The sequence below is a fragment of the Rana temporaria genome, chromosome 1 (genome assembly GCF_905171775.1).
Source record: "Rana temporaria chromosome 1, aRanTem1.1, whole genome shotgun sequence".
In the NCBI taxonomy this organism is placed as follows: Eukaryota; Metazoa; Chordata; class Amphibia; order Anura; family Ranidae; genus Rana; species Rana temporaria.
In genome coordinates, this window is record NC_053489.1 from 164,574,501 (window position 1) to 164,592,237 (window position 17,737).

General features: G+C 41.7%; 1 protein-coding gene across 2 annotated transcripts in view; it reads right to left on the reverse strand.

Moving 5' to 3' along the window:
• Positions 1-17,737, reverse strand: part of SUSD2 (sushi domain containing 2) — a 320,283-nt gene that overhangs the window by 238,100 nt on the left and 64,446 nt on the right. The window lies entirely within an intron of this gene.

Sequence of the window (17,737 nt, forward strand, 5' to 3'; positions counted from 1 at the left end):
CTCTGTCCATTCATATAACTGAGCATCGTAACCTCCTGTGTTTACGATGCTTCAGTTTATGAATGGAGGAGCTTCCCTCCATTCATTTCAGCTGAAGCTGCTGAGAAAGGGACTGGGGAATCTGTTTCCCTAGTCCCTTTCTCTGTCTTAAAGGGGAGATGCCAGAGGTCTGTTAAGACCCCTGAAATCTCACCAAAGCCCCCCAACAGGGCTGATTAAAAAAAAAAAAAAATTGCAATAAATATTAAAAAATAAATAAAAATAAAATGTAAAAAAAAAAAAAAAAAAAAAACACACTGACAATTCACCCCCCCCCCCTAAAAAATAAATAAATAAAAAAATCACTGTAAAAAAAAAAAAAAAAAAATAGTGAAAAAAAAAAAATACTGTCACATGACATTTAAAAAAAGTATCGGTATTCGGTATCGGCGAGTACTTGAAAAAAAGTATCGGTACTTGTACTCGGTCTCAAAAAGGTGGTATCGGGACAACCCTAGTATATTGATTGCCTGGGTTCACCGAGCGTTGTACTTTTTTGTTTTTAACCACTTGAGACCCGCGCTATTGACAAAAGACGTCAACAGCGTGGCTCTCAGGTGCCAACTGGACGTCTTTGGACGTCATTTAAAGTGCATTACCCGCGCGCGCCTCTGGGGGGCGCGCATCGGGTAAACACTGTCCCGGCGCATCGCCGAAGAGCCAATGCGTGTACCTGGCGGCCGCTATGTCCGTCGGGTACACGCGATCGTCGGTAACACAGCAGGGACGTGGAGCTCTGTGTGTAAACACAGAGCTCCACGTGCTGTCAGAGGAGAGGAGACCGATCTGTGTCCCTTGTACATAGGGACACAGCATCGGTCACCTCCCCCAGTCACCCCCCTCCCCCCACAGTTAGAACACACCCAGGATACACATTTAACCCCTTCCTCACCCCCTAGTGTTAACCCCTTCACTGCCAGTCACATTTATACAGTAATTAGTGCATTTTTATAGCACTGATTGCTGTATAAATGTGAATGGTCCCAAATTTGTGTCAAAAGTGTCCGATACGTGCGTCGCAATCGCAGATCACCGCCATTACTAGTAAAAAAAAAAATAATGAAAAAAAATCATAATTCTGTCCCCTATTTTGTAGGCGCTATAACTTTTGCGCAAACCAGTCGCTTATTGCGATTTTTTTATTTTTTACAAAAATACGTCGAAAAATACGTATCGGCCTTAACTGACAAAAATGTTTTTTTTTTTTTTTTTAAATATATATATTTTTTTTAAATTGGGATATTTATTATAGCAACAAGTAAAAAAAAAAATATATTTTTTAAATTGTCGCTCTTTTTTTGTTTATAGCGCAAAAAAATGAAAACCACAGAGGTGATCAAATACCACCAAAATAAAGCTCTATTTGTGGGGAAAAAAGGACGTCAATTTTGTTTGGGAGCCACGTCGCACGACCGCGCAAATGTCAGTTAAAGCGACGCAGTGCCGGAAGCTGAAATTTCGCCTGGGCACGAAGGGGGTTTATGTGCCCAGTAAGCAAGTGGTTAATATGTAACGTGTATTGTTCGAACGTGTTCGAACGTGCATCAATTCTGGGGGGGATTTTATGTGTATTTGTATCTATTTTGGTTTACCTTTATTTGTTTGCATAAAAAAAAAAAATGGGGAGTTAGCTTTTTTTTTTTTTCACATAGGAAACAAAAATACCTTTATGTAATGATTTTTATGTGACAAAATCTCTTTAATGAGACCCTAAAAGACCCTACATGTCTCCTCTGGGCTCCACTGAATGTATTACAATCCACACTGCATTGCAATACATTCCCCTTCCAGGCTACGCTAGCTAGGGAAATAGACAGGATGACCCAGATGTGATGTCATACATGTCGCTTTCGGAGTCACAGTAAGAAGGGGATGTGTGACCGCATTTTTTCTCCCTCTCCTCCACCTGCTGGCACCCACCATGTTAGTCCCGGGCCCAAAGCAGAGCCAGGAATACATGGCAGGGGCACCAGTACCGGGGGTGTGTGGAAGCAATCAGGCAGCAGCACAGCGGCCCGAATGCTTCCACCTGATAGGCAGAAATCTGTATGTCAGTTTTATCCAAAATCCCGGTGGCTGCAGTCACCCAAATGTGTGTGGTAAACTCCCGCTGTCAGGTCCCTAACCACATAAAAAAAAAAATCACAAAGACAGGTACATAGTGTGAAATCTGGCCCTGCCAGAGGAGCTTACAATAGTTATATTTTATTTATGTGATTTATGCTTCTTTTTTATCTCGCTGTAAATGGTCAGGTACCCTTTTCGGTCGGCATGTAAATATTGACCAAATGTGGTTATGGGAATGCAATATTTTTTGTTTTGTAGAACAATGGTCAGCATTCAAATGTGAAGAAAAACAGAAATGTGAAATAAGAAAAGGATTTATGATTCTAAATGCTATAATTATAAGTATTAACCAAATGTAGTTACCATATTGCAAAATTTTTTGTAATAGTGGTCCTTTTAAGTACAACAGGAGGGCAGAATATTGCAATTACAATGATATATATGGAAATTGGCTGTAAAGGAGACATCCAGCTGAGGTGTAATTTTCCAGAAATCAAAACCGAAGAAACAATGTATGATACTGACTGCAAACAAGGTTCCCATTTGGATGCTCCAAGTGTTTCAGGAAGCTTAGCAGTAAATAGCTTTCACTTAGGCAGTAATGTAAATATCCTACTTTGGCAGAGGATGAAAACACAGGGAGTGTCTAAACAATGCCTGTATCTTAACCGGATATGTGCTTCTTCATAAATTGTGCACATAACAAAGCATATAGTTAAAGAGTCACTAAAGGAATTTTTTTTTTTAGCTAAATAGCTTCCTTTACCTTACTGCAGTCCTGGTTTCATGTCCTCATTGTTCGTTTTTGCTTTCATGTTGCTGTAAATCCTCTCTGTTCTGGACACTTGCTGGTTGCCTGTTTCCTGATAACCACAGTGCTGGGAGATTTCTCACGGTGGTCACTAATGTGATTATTGTGTGTAAAACGAAACTGGATTGGTGCTGAGGAGTTTTAGACAAAGTATCACTGCTCTCTATTGGCTGACTGCCCTCTAGTGGCTCTCTGTACATCAGAGAACCAGAAAACAACAGCAAAAACGAAACTACACTGCAGGCACATTATATGATTGTTTTTTTATCAATTTTTAATCATTTTTAAAAGGAATCAGTTAACTATTATGTCTCTATGCCCTGTAAACAGTCATTTCAGCTAAAAAAAGTTTTTCCTTTAGTGACCCTTTAAGTACTTTATTCCTTGATAGACCTGTTTCACAATGCTGAATATTAAACAGACGCATGTTGCGCACAATATAAAATACACACGTTGTGCACAGTCTGGAAACAATGAGTCGTTGCAAAGCACTGCTCAGTGCTTTAGTCATTTATTTCTTGCTGTTTTTATGAAGACAAAAAGATTCATGCTGAACCCTTATTTCTAAATGAAAGTGGAATGCTAAGAGGTGTCCATGGTTAGGATTAGTAAAAATTGTTCATTGGTATAAAAACTTCTTTAGGAATAAAAATCCAGCATGATGTTAAAATATATGCTATTTTTAGTCCAGATATTTAAGTAATTTTTGATTCGGAGACATTGGTCTTGACTGAAGACTAAAGCCTCGTACACACGATCAGTCCATCCAATGAGAACGGTCTGATGGACCTTTGTCATAGGTTAACCGATGAAGCTGACTGATGGTCCGTCGTGCCTACACACCATCGGTTAAAAAAACGATCGTGTCAGAACGCGGTGATGTAAAACGCAACGACGTGCTGAAAAAAACGAAGTTCAATGCTTCCAAGCATGCGTCAACTTGATTCTGAGCATGCGTGGATTTTTAACCGATAGTTGTGCCTACTAACGATCGTTTTTTTTCCCATTGGTTAGGAATCCATAGGTTCAATTTAAAGCGGAGGTTCACCCAAAAAATTATTTTTTAACATTACATTCAGCCGAGTTGTCCTAATGAGAATCGGCTGTTTTTTTTTTTTCTTTGTACATACCGTATTTTCACCGCCGCTTTCGGGTATGTCTTCTGCGGGACTGGGCGTTCCTATTTGATTGACAGGCTTCCGACCGTCCCATACTGCGTGTCACGAGTTGCCGAAAGAAGCCGAACGTCGGTGCGCAGGCGCCGTATAGAGCCGCACCGACGTTCGGCTTCTTTCGGCAACTCGTGACGCGCTGTATGCGACGGTCGGAAGCCTGTCAATCAATTAGGAACGCCCAGTCCCGCAGAAGACATACCCCAAAGCGGCGGTAAAAATACGGTATGTACGGGGGAAAAAAAAAACAGCCGATTGTCATTGGGACAACTTGGCTGAATGTAATGTTAAAAATTTATTTTTTGGTGAACCCCCGCTTTAAAGCAAAAAAAGGGTTAATACCGCCGGCAATGCGCCTCTGCAGAGGTGCATTACTGGCGGTATAGCTGCGGTTTTCTATTGTTTTCAATGGGAAGGAGCGGTGGAGGAGCGGTAAACACACCGCTACTCTCACTGCTCTAAAGATGCTGCTAGCAGCAATTTTGGAGCGGTCCTGCTAGCGCACCGCTCCAGTGTGAAAGCCCTCAGGCTTTCACACTGGAGAAACAGCAGCCCCTGTTTAGGGTTAGTTTGCAGGCGTTATTTTTAGCACAATAGCATCTGCAAACCGCCTCAGTGTGAAAGGGGTCTAAAGTTGCAATTTATTAGGTGAAAGTCAAAGAAACTTCATAAAACCCATACAAAGCTGGTCCAATTTGCTCAGTAAAAAGTGGCCTTCCTATTTCCAAATCGTAATTGCATAACTCTTTGGATCAGCATTTTATAACGCTACTATTTATAGATATATGGTATACAAAAGTGCAGTGCTAAAAATATTATTTAAATCCCGTTAGGGCAAAAGAGAAATTTCCTTTCCCCATACATATATATGCAAGCATATAAATTTTACTTCACTCCACTTATTCTGTGCAAACAATAATGCTGTGATCTGAGTTAACTCCCAAGAGGAGAGTGTGCTGGCTGTGTCTGAATACAATCTCCCTGCAGATGGGGAACCGCCCGAGCCATTGGCCTAGAACAGGAGGGAGGAAAGAACTTAACATTTTTTCCTCACATATTTTTGCCTCAACAAAGAATGACCCTAAAAAATGAACCCAGAAGTTAGACATGGACATGCAAATTTGGCATTAGTTAAAAAAAATCAACTGTCCAAAAAGGAAAAAGCCAAACAAAGATGGGAACAGTGGTTGCAAAGCGAGCTGAGCTATGAGTTAAGCCCTGTACACACGATTGGTTTGTCTGATGAAAACCGACTGTTGGACCGTTTTCATCGGACAAACCGATCGTGTGTGGGCCCCATCGGTTGTTTTCCATCGGCGAAAAAAAATTGAATTTTTTTAAAAAATTTCCTAAGGATAAAAACGTATAGAAAAAAACGATTGTCTGTGTGGAAGTCCATCGGTCAAAAATCCATGCATGCTAAGAATCAAGTCGGCGCATGCTCGGAAGCATTGAACTTCATTCTCAGCACGTCATAGTGTTTCACGTCACCTCGTTGGACACGGTCGGATTTTTGACCGATGGTGTATAGGCAAGACTGATGAAAGTCAGCTTCATCAGGTATACGACGAAAAAATCCATCGGATTAGATTCCATCAGATATCCGATCGTTATACTTACCTGACCCCTCAAAGTCCTGCGCGGTCCCGATATCCTCTTTGCCGCTCAGCCTGGCCGCTGATTGGCTAGAGCGGATGGGATTGAGAGCAGCGCAGCCATTGGCTGGCGCTGCTGTCAATCACATCCAGTGACGCGCCTAGGGGCGGGGCCACGTGATACAGCACTCGCTGTATCACAGGAGCGCGCCCGCAATTAATGACCACCATGCGAGCTCTCGCATTACTGTGGTTACTAATTGCGGGGAGGAACGAGACAGCCGCCGAGGGACCCCAGAAGATGTGGATCAGGGCCGCTCTGTGCAAAACGAACTGCACAGTGGGGCTAAGTATGACATGTTTGTTATTTTAAACGAAAACATTTTTTTCATGTACAAACGCTTTAAGTGTGTTGATGTTGTGGATGTTTGCAAGCTGACAAGCTGCTGTTTTCATAGAATAGAATAAGTGGCATAAAGTAAAATGTATATGCTTGTGTATATATATATATATATATATATATATATATATATATATATATATGGGAATTCCACACAGACGACCAAATTTCCCATCTGATTTTTTTCCATCGGAAGAATTTAAAACATGTTCTATTTTTTTACACCCATGGAAAAAAGTCTGATGGGGACCACACACAATCGTTTTTTCCGATGAAAAAAACATTGTGTGTACACGGCATAAGTCTTTTAAAACCAGTTCCTGTGGAAGAATAGTCCACAGTTTCAGAGCTCTTAAAATACACATGAGAATGAGGTACATTTCTTTTGCATAGCATACTGAAATGGACTGTATGGTAAAGAGGGTGCTGGAATGACTTCCAACTGGTCGTGATGTATACATGATTAACACATGTCATCGGCACATTACCAAGCATGTTTAAAAGTGCAAAGCTCTTCTCTACTGCATCATAGAAAAATAACATTCGGGGAGTACAGATGCCTGATAAATGTCCTTGTATGGTCCTGATATGCACTATATATATATATATGAGTAGAAGCCTCCTGGATAGGCTGCTAGGATGTCAGGTACATTTAGTTATTTTTTAGGCTCCTATGTAATCATTGAAATAGCTATTGAGTTATCTGGGCTGTTCTGCTCTATTCTCACAGGTTGCAGTTTTGACTATTTCACTCAGCCTTCTGGCGGCTTCTAGAACATAAGGGCTGGTAGAGTCAAATTGGCAACCAGAATAGCTTTCTTTCTGACCAACTCTTACCGAGTCCTGGCTTTGGCCTTTCCCCATTGCCCCTGGATTAAAGACTGCTCAGAGAAGTTCAGCCTAGAGAAGTGTGTTCTACTGTTGCTATTCGGGATATCCAATAGAACCCCTACCCCAAAAAGTTCTACAAGCAATAAAGCATACAAAGACAACCCCTAAACGATTTATTGAAGCCAGAGGAAATAGACTGCTGATTGGGTTATTGGTGGCCTCTGCACTGTTTGGGGAAGATTCAGTGAAAACCATTATATACCCTTTTATTTGCCTGTTCTCAAGGGTGAAACTATTCAGTTTAATTATGCTTTCCATTAAGCTGAGAGCCTCCATCCATTTTGTTATTTAGTTACTTTTCTTTGTACCCTTTCCAGTTTCCAGACATTTTTGTGAAATGGTGCCCAATGGTTTACTCATGATAAGGTCTTTCTAAGACTTGGTATGGGTGCAATATTTTTTCTTAGTGGAGGGACATAAAATATTTAGGACACAACATTTGACACTGACCTTTTTGCTTTGAGTACTGCTACACTGTCTACACATCATACATATGTCACAGTCAATTTATGACTGTGCCACACGTGAGAGTCTAATGCCCCATACACATGATCAGACTTTCCATTGGAGGAAAAGAGAACGTGTTCTCTATGTAAACTCCGATGGAATTCATTGGAATTTCCGATGGGGAATACACACGGTCAGAATTTCCGATGGAAAAAGTCTGTCTGACTTTTTCCATCAGAAATTCCGATCGTGTGTATGGGGCATAACAAACACATACAAACCATAGCACATTCATTTAAAAAAATGTAACTATTCTATTACATATGCTTTTCTGCAGCGAGCCCACCTTAAAAAATTATTTCTGTAGTATATAATATGCGCAGTAGTCCAGAGTTAGTCATATAAACCTAAGCATACTGAGTGCAGAGGTCAGGAGTATGAGATTGTGAAGGGGTCAGAAGTGCATTAGTGAATTAAAGCGGGGGTTCACCCTAAAAAAAAAAAATAATGTTGTCTATCATGCCATCCAGCATACTAGCGTGAGATACAGTATGCCTTTATTTATTTTTTTAATAGCTGTACTCACAGTTTAATCCGTTAGTTAAGTTTCAGACTCCCCGCGGGGAGTAGGCGTTCCTATGAAGAGGGGAACATGATTGACGGCCGGCTATGGCGCGTCACGCTTCCCGAAAATAGCCGAAATAGGACTTGGCTCTTCACGGTGCCTGCGCAGTCAGCTCCTAGTCTGTGCGCAGGCGCCGTATAGCGCCGTGAAGAGCCGAGTCCTACTCCGGCTATTTTCGGGAAGCGTGACGCGCCATAGCTGGCCGTTAATCATGTTCCCCTCTTCATAGGAACGCCTACTCCCCGTGGGGAGTCTGAAACGAAACTAACGGATTAAACTGTGAGTACAGCCCAACAAAAATAAAATAAAGGCATATTGTAGCTCACGCTAGTATGCTGAATGGCATGGTAGAAAGTTTTATTTTAGGGTGAACCCCCGCTTTAAGGTTGCAGGAGTGCAGAACACATAGCGTGCAGGGATCAAAAGTGAGTGGCTCACATTCTGCAGGGATCAGAGTGCATGGTTCAGAAGTGGTCATTGTAAAGAGTACATAGGCCAAGAAAGGTTATTGTCCAGAGTACATGGGTCAAGAGTGCCTAATACGCATAGTACAGGAGTCAGAGATTGTATGGTTCAGATTTAACCCCCCCCCTCCTCCTGACAGTACATATCTTCTTTCCCCAAGCTCATTTTCCCCTCCAATATAGATTTCCCCCAACAGTACAGATCCCTCTCCCTGCCCCTTCTCGGTACCGACCCCCGCCCACAGTACTGACGCCCTCCTTCCCCACCAGTGCTTAACTCCCCCTTTGGTACAGAGCCCCATACAGTACAGACCCTCTCCTGATTTTCTGCAGCGAGCCAACCTTAAAGAAGAATTTCTGTAGTATATAATATGCGCAGTAGTCCGGAGTTAGTCATATAAACCCAAGCATACTGAGTGCAGAGGTCAGCAGTATGAGATTGTGTAGGGGTCAGAAGTGCATAATGCACAGAATTAAGGTTGCAGGAGTGCAGAACACATAGCGTGCAGGGGTCAGAAGTGAGTGGCTCACAGTCTGCAGGGATCAGAGTGCATGGTTCAGAAGTGGTCATTGTAAAGAGTACATAGGCCAAGAAAGGTTATTTTCCAGAGTACAGGGGTCAAGAGTGCTTAATACTCATAGTACAGGAGTCAGAGATTGTATGGTTCAGATTTAACCCCCCCTCCTCCTGACAGTACAGATCTTCTTTCCCCAAGCTCATTTTCCCCTCCAATACAGATTTCCCCCAACAGTACAGATCCCCCTCCCTGCCCCTTCTCGGTACCGACCCCCGCCCACGTACTGACTCCCTCCTTCCCCACCAGTGCTTAACTCCCCCTTTAGTACAGACCCACTCTCCAGTACAGAGCCCCATACAGTACAGACCCTCTCCTTCTCCACCAGTACAGACCCCTCTCCAATACAACCCCTCTCTCTTCACCAGTACAGACCTCTCTTCCATCCTTGCCAGTACAGGCCTCTCCCCTCACCACCAATATAGACCTCCTCCCTTCAGTACAGACCCCCTCCCTCCTGAAAAGTGGAAACCCCCTCCCACCTAAGCTCACTCACTAGATGTAATGAAAAGGCCGGTGGCATCAATAAGTCCTCCCCTCAGCTGTGCAATGTGACTGGAGCTGAGGAGGAGCTTCCTCTGATTTGCATATGGATGAGCAGATCAAGTTCATTCATATGCTAATCTCACCACTGGCTCATTCATATGCAAACCACACACCAGTTTATTCATATACAAATCCCATGCTGATTTGCATTTGTCTGAGCTATGTGCACAGTGTAAAGGGGCACATGCACATGCACAATGGGACATGGCAGTAGGTTGAAGAGGTGAGGTTTCTTGCTCTAAAGGATTACCAGAGACATAAAGGAACAGAGCAACCTTTACAACACTTTCTTCAACAAGTATTTAAAACATATAAATTACGTGAATTATTGTTTTTTTTAAATGTTACTTTAAGCTTACAATAGCAATAAAGTGGAAGTAAACTTCCATGTATTGTTTGTACCTATAGGTAAGCCTATAATAAGGCTTACCTATAGGTACTGTTAATATCTCATAAACGTGCGCCGTTTAAGATGTATTTACTGTAAATGCAACTGATGACATCATCGGTGCATGTGCTCTGAAGGAACGGTCATCCGTGCCGTTTCTTGAAAGCCATGTGTCTTGACCGGCGGCTTCCGCACGCATGCTCGGGAGTGACGTCACGCGGCTCTGGCCAGGCATGCAGCTGAAGTCCATGGACCCGGAAGGAAAATGGGCGAAGAAGGATGCAGCCTCCAGTGGTGACAACAAGGCCTTCATTTGCAGGTAAGTTTCACATAATGTGCTAGTATGAGATACATACTAGCTCATTATGCCTTTACTTTTGCAGGTCAGAAAAAAATCAAACTAGCGACTTTTAGAAATGTGGTTAAGTAATACATGGCACTTTCCTTCACAAAAAAATTAATGTTAAGAAATATAATCTTACATTGTTTAAAAAATACTTTTCAGCATTTTCATATGAACAAAACAGTTTATTAATATTTTTTTCATAATCTCTTTAATCTAATTAATGTTTGTCTGCATTATATATACTCGTTGGGCCCTTTGAGCTCTATGTGTTTTATTGTGTATAGACAAATAACAATACATATCTTAGCACCTAGATTCTCCTACATGAACCTTGCTTAAAAAATTAACAAGGATAATCGGTTCTTAAGGCCCATACACACGATCTGACTTTTTGACAACAACGGTCCGACGGACCTGTTTTATCGGACAATCTGACCGCCTGTATGCTCCATCGGACAATTGTTGTTGTTTTTTCAACGGACAAATGTTCGCTGTGCATGCTCTCAAACTTTTCGACAACAAATGTCCGATGGAGGATAATCCGATAGTGTGTACACAAGTTCATCAGACTAAAGTCCAAACACGCATGCTCAAAACCAATGCTAGACATCAGCCAACAATAGCAGAAGTTGCCAAAAGGGTGGCAGTAAAGAGCTGAAAAACCATGTGATTTAGTGAAAGTTGGCTGAAAATTTTCTGCCGTATGTATGCAGAACAAGTTTCACGGTCAACACCCATCGGACACAAATCCACGGAAAAGTCAGATGGAAGTCCGATCGTTTGTATGAGGCTTAAAGGGTCACTATAGGAAAAAAGTTTTTTTGCTGAAATTACTGTTTACAGGGTATAGAGACATAATAGTTAACTGATTCCTTTTAAAAATGATTACAAATAGATAAAAAACAATTATATAATGTACCTGCAGTTTAGTTTTATTTTTGCTGTTGTTTCCTGGTTCTCTGATGTACAGAGAAAAAGAGCCAATAGAGGGCAGTGAAGGTTTTGCAAAACAAAACTGGATTGGTGCTGAGGGGTTATAGACACACCTTCTTGATTAGTCACCACAGTGAGAAATCTCCCAGTACTGTGGTGATCAGGAAACAGACAACCAGGAAGTGTCCAGAACAGAGAGAAATTACAGCAACATCAAAGCAAAAACGAACAATGAGGACATGAAACCAGGACTGCAGTAAGGTAAAGGAAGCTATTTAGTAAAAAATAAATTCCTTTAGTGACCCTTTAAGAATTATCTGCAATAAACGTACTGCCCCCTAGAAACGTATTTGTTCCATTAGTCATAAAGAAAAACAATAATTTTATCTTTCAGATTCTTATAGCTCTACAGAATGCTACCTTGTGCAATTTATGATGTTTTCCACAATCTAAAGAGGGAAAATGTAAATGGTATATGCACTTACGCAGTTTGTAATGAACTTGTTGGCCTTAGAAGAATAGTTTAAAGCCTGTTGACTAACCGAGCGTCTGATTTTTGTCAAAAGGGCGTGTGCCAGGATCTTGTCTTGAATACTAACGGTACACAATTGTCGTGCCACAAACACAAATGTAGTGACGTACTACAAGGAATTTCAGCTCTTGAGTGCCACCCTTTGGGCCCCTTATGCTAATTTCTTGTTTGGTGAGCACTGATTTTGCGTGTTTGTACTTTTGACTTTTGTGTGACGGATTTGTGTACTATCAAAAAATCTGACGACAAACCGCTGTCCGCTGAAAATTTACTAGCCTGTCATCCAACATTTGTTGGCTGAAAGTTGGACACCAATTGTCAAAAGGAGCGTACTAACGGTAAGATTTTAGAACAACAGTCCGTCAACAGACAATCCACTGCTAACAATTGGATCGTGTGTATGAGGCTTTACAGTTATTTAAAAAAGAATACATTTATATTATCATCTAGACTTCAGATGATGGCTTTGTGATGGAGATTTATCAGGTTATTTTTTATTAAAAGTGCTATTGCAGATCTAGAGAAAACAGCAATCAGCGCACAAATGTTACAAATAAAACTAAATTGATTGCAAGCTGAACACCAACAGAGGCAATCGCAAAAAAACTCAAAAAGTACAAATGATAAATAATAATAAAAAGTGCAGCGCAAAATAAAGTCCTTGGCCCAGATTCAAGAAGCTATTGCGCCCGCGCAACCATAGGTTGCGCGGCGCAATAGCTGTTTTGCTCCCGCGTAGCGAATGCCCCTGATTCAGGAACATCGCTACGCGGACTGCAGCCTAGGATATGACAGGCATAAGCCTCCTTATGCCTTCATATCTCAGACTGCATTCTTGCGTTGGCCGCTAGGGGGCGCGGCCATTGTGATCGGCGTATAGTATGCAAATTGCATACTACCACCGATTCACAAAAGTTGCGCGGGCCCTGCGCACGCAAGGTACGGAGTTTCCGTACGGCGACTTTAGCGTAAGGCTGCCCCTTCTCATAGTAGGGGCAGCCAATGCTAAAGTATAGCCGCCCTTCCCGCTCGTGAAATTTAAATTTCACGTCGTTTACGTAAGTGATTCGTGAATGGCGCTGGACGCCATTCACGTTCACTTAGAAGCAAATGACGTCCTTGCGACGTCATTTGCCGCAATGCACGTCGGGAAAGTTTCCCGACGGAGCATGCGCTGTTCGCTCGGCGCGGGAGCGCGCCTAATTTAAATGATTCCCGCCCCCGGCGGGATCATTTACATTAGGCGCCCTTACGCAGGGCTAATTAGCATAGCGCCCGGCGCAATTTACGGAGCTACTGCTCCGTGAATCGCGGGCAAATCCAAATATTTGCGTGGGCGCAGAGCAAAATCTTTGCCCTTTGCCCACGCAAATATTGCGCGGCTCTACCTGAATCTGGGCCCTTGACTGAAGAATCAAGAATTAAGATGACACCCAGTGAGATAGCAAAAATCTTCGGCAAATGTGATGATATCCTTCACCAATATAAGAAGTGCCTCCTTACCAGATGAGTTGGACGATATGTTTTCACAAGTGGTCAAAGACAGCTTGTTCTCACCATAAGGGTGATGGTGCAGTGGAGTCCAATGCAGCAGTGAATAGTAGGTCCAATGTGGAATAAAAAATAAAAACACGTTCTAAGTGTAGACTGTATTTATTCCAGGGATTGGTAAAATACATCACTTCATCATACTACAGTCAGTCTGATATGACTGCAGACAATCTGCCAGAAAACAACTGGCCAGTAGGCGATAGGCAATGTAAAATAAAATAAAAACTCAGAGCAACAGCCACGAGCAGCAGCAGAAAGGACGCGGGTGACGTCACAGGAAAAACTCCTCCCCCGTTACATCCAGAATGGACTTCATCAGCGGTGGGTGGAGCTGGTACGTCACCCAGCGTCTATAAATGCCAGTCTGGTAACCAAGGAGAGAGTTATGGTGATTCGGCCGGCCCCCACCGGAAGCACAGGCAAAATCACACACCCCATCGGCTGAATTAAGACACATCCATCCCTGGGGTCACCATAAGACTAGCGTAAATACTAAAAATACCCATGTGTATCATGGAGAATTTTAATCATAGTATACTGTAGACATACACCCGTGACCTTTCATGCAAATATATGCAAATATACACCTTAAATATGCATTTTTAATAAAACACAAAAATAACCCTAAAAACTAGTTAAGAATATTTTAAAATATATAGAGCAGGGCTAGATATATAAAACTATATATTATCTTAACAGGAAACAAGAGGATGGGTAAGGTAACATACTGAAAATATTTTCTCCTAACAGTATATAAAAATACAATAATGAAAACCATAACCCTATCATTTATTGGAAATAAAGCAGTTCAGGTTGAACTTGACGTTCAGGCCCCCCGGAACAAGAACCCGACTTTCATGGATCCAAAAGGATTCGCGCTGGCTGAGTTGGCGAATAAAATTCCCCCCTCTCCAGTGAGGCTGCACCTTCTCAAGTCCCCAAAATGTTAAGCATTTATGGTCCCTATTATTAAACTGTCAAAAATGGCTGGATACATTATGGTTTCTTAAACCTTTTATAATGTTATTAACATGCTCTCCAATGCGTACATGGAGAGGTCTAGAGGTCCTCCCAATATACTGTAAACCACAGTCACATTGGAGAACATACACTACTCCTACAGTATTACAAGTAATGAGACTTTTAATAGGGTAGGTATTCCCAGTAGTCAAAGCTACAAACTCCTTACGTTTTTTTAACCCTTTGTCTACACTTCTTGCAGGGTGGGCACCTCCCACACGCATCAAAGCCAGTTAAAAGGGGAAAAATCTCTCCTACTTTTACAACCGGAGGGTCTACTACACTCGGGGCTAAAACATCCCTCAATGTGGGTGCCTTCCGATAAATAAACCTGGGACGTGGCGGTATGATTGTACCCAACACCTGATCCTTCTGCGAAATATTCCAATGCTTCATAACAATTTTCTCAAATTGATTATGTTGGATATTATAGTCAAGAATGATCCGGAGTTGGGTATCGCCTGTCTTTGATGGTAATGGTCACCCACCGCTGACGAAGTCCAATCCAGACGTAACGTGCGTACGGGGGAGGAGTTTTCCTGTGACGTCACCCGCGTCTCTTCTGCTGCTGCTTGTGGCTGTTGCCCTGAGTTTTTATTTTATTTTACATTGCCTATCGCCTACTGGCCAGTTGTTTTCTGGCAGATTGTCTGCAGACATACCAGACTGACTGTAGTATGGTGAAGTGATGTATTTTACCTTTCCCTGGAATAAATACAGTCTACACCTAGAACGTGTTTTTATTTTTTATTCCGCATTGGACCTACTATTCACGGCTGCATTGGACTCCACTGCACCATCTCCCTTATGGTGAGAACAAGCTGTCTTTGACCACTTGTGAAAACATATGGTCCAACTCATCTGGTAAGGAGGCACTTCTTATATTGGTGGAGGATATCATCACATTTGCCGAAGATTTTTGCTATCTCACTGGGTGTCATCTTAATTCTTGATTCTTCAGTCAATGACTTTATTTTGCGCTGCACTTTTATTATTATTTATCATTTGTACTTTTTTAGTTTTTTTGTGATTGCCTCTGTTGGTGTTCAGCTTGCAATCAATTTAGTTTTATTTGTAACATTTGTGCGCTGATTGCTGTTTTCCTTAGTATTGCCATTTATCAAATTTTCTTTTAGCTGCACTTATGGATGTTTTTCACTACCTGGAACACAGGGAGGTGAAACTTAATGAGGTGTTTTCTGATTCACCATCACCTATAAATCCAGATGATTTATCTGTGCGTTTTAAAAAATTGGGATTTGTTTTTGAGAAAAAAATCAAAGCTTGGTGGGATATTGAAAATGGGGAGGGTAGTGCTGCGCTAATCAGTGGTGAATGGATAAGTGAATAAACAGGTGGGGGAGGGGAATGAAAGTAGGTGTAATTGAAATGAGGAGCAATATAGCCCAAATGGCATCAGCATAAAAATAAATATAAATGATCAGTGAACAATAACAGTAATGGTGCAAATCATATAACTACACAGGTTCCTCTTAATGTGATGAAATACACTATAAGTAATGGTGCAAAAAAAATTCCAGGTAACTGTGCTAAGTGACACTCCTATACTGGTGATAAACAGTCCATCAACAGAGTTTGAAAAATATTAGCAAAAAATATAAGTAAAATTTCAAAAGTCCAAGAAAGCAAAAGTGCAAGTGTAGGTCCGCAATATGGAGTGAGAGGAAAATGGGTATCCAGTGATCCTTTTAGGGTAAGTAAGGATGTCCCCTTACCTTACTGCTGTAAGGTAACAGCATATAGATCCAACCACATTAGATGGTTCACTCGATGGGCTCTGATCCAACAACGGCAGGTCCTCCTTGGAGTTCTCGTCCCAGATTGGTCAGTTTCTCGCCCCAAAGAAATAAAGCATCGATGGTGTGATACCGTTTTAAAAATTTTAATTCTCAAAGAAAATAGACAGGGGTACTCACATAATCCAAAATACAATTGAGCATGTAAAAAAGAGGGGCAATCTGTCGCCAACGTCACCTCCGATACCTCTCAGTGGACTCATGCGCATTCGTCACTATCATGTGACTTCCTCAGGAGTAGTGAGAGGCATAAATGGGATCCTTTTTATAAGGTGACTTGTTTAGTAGGCTGTAAGTAAACTCAGCTGTTTGCCATGTAAATAATGCAGCTGCAGCCATTTTCCCGTAGTCTGCTAGGCATTTAATAGTAAAATCAAAAAATCAAAAAATTTCGCCCAGCATATAAAATATTTAAATTAGTAGCATTCAAATGGTGGGTGACAGATATGACATCTCATTTATATGGTTAACAATGAAAAAAATGAAAAAAATTGAAAAAACTTAAAAGCTACAGCCAGGGGACGGAGACCATGGGGGGGGTAAACACAGAAGTCCCATTGTACCATCATAACATCCTGTGTTGACAGTACACAGCGTTCTACAGGAAGTCTGGCAGCCGCCATTTTGTTGTAGCTCAAAAGACGTCCCCAGCATCTCACAGAGCGCTGGGGATACGTCTTACAAAAGTGAGCCATTCTGTCTGATGTCTGGTCGGGGGCCTGCATGGGGCCCCCCGACCTCGGCCAGCATCACAAATAAGCTTCCATCACGTATCGGCGGCGTCTATCAAAACGAGCGCCGCCGGAAGTGGAGCTGCAGTCACCTTGCAGCCACCGGAAGTGGAGCCGCGGCCATTTTTTTGAAGCCAATGCTTGTTAAATGGTGACACACGGCGTCCTCACAAGAGAGCACTCGAGGGAAACAATTAAAAACACAGGGGAGCAGGAATTTATGTGTATATACACACTCATAATGCACCGAGAAGATTGAGGCTCAATTGGTATATTAAAAAATATTGAGAGCCAGAATAATTTGTTAAAAAATATATATATGTTAAAAAGTATAAAAAATTTAAATGAATGTATGTCGACATATTTAATTTCATTGAATGGATATGCCACATAAGGTTAAAAGACGTAGATGACGTGTGCGAACAGATCCACATATACAGATTAAAAACAATCTACGTCATCAATATTAGATAGCGAAAAGGAGAGAACAGAGAGGGTAAGTGAAGCAAGAAATAAATCAAAAAATAAAGTCTTATCGGTCACTTAAAAAACAATTAAGATCAAAATCTATGTTAAGACCTCGGGGAGCAAAAGTATCCAGAGTAAATATCCAGCGAGATTCTAACTGGCTCAATGTTCTAACTTTATGCCCGCCTCGCCAGTGTCTCACATAGGGCTCTATGCCCCAAAATTTAAGATGTGTCGGATCTTTATTGTGGTGGGTAAGGAAGTGTCTTGATACACTATGTTTATCGAAACCTTTAAGGATGTTTTGGACATGTTCTTT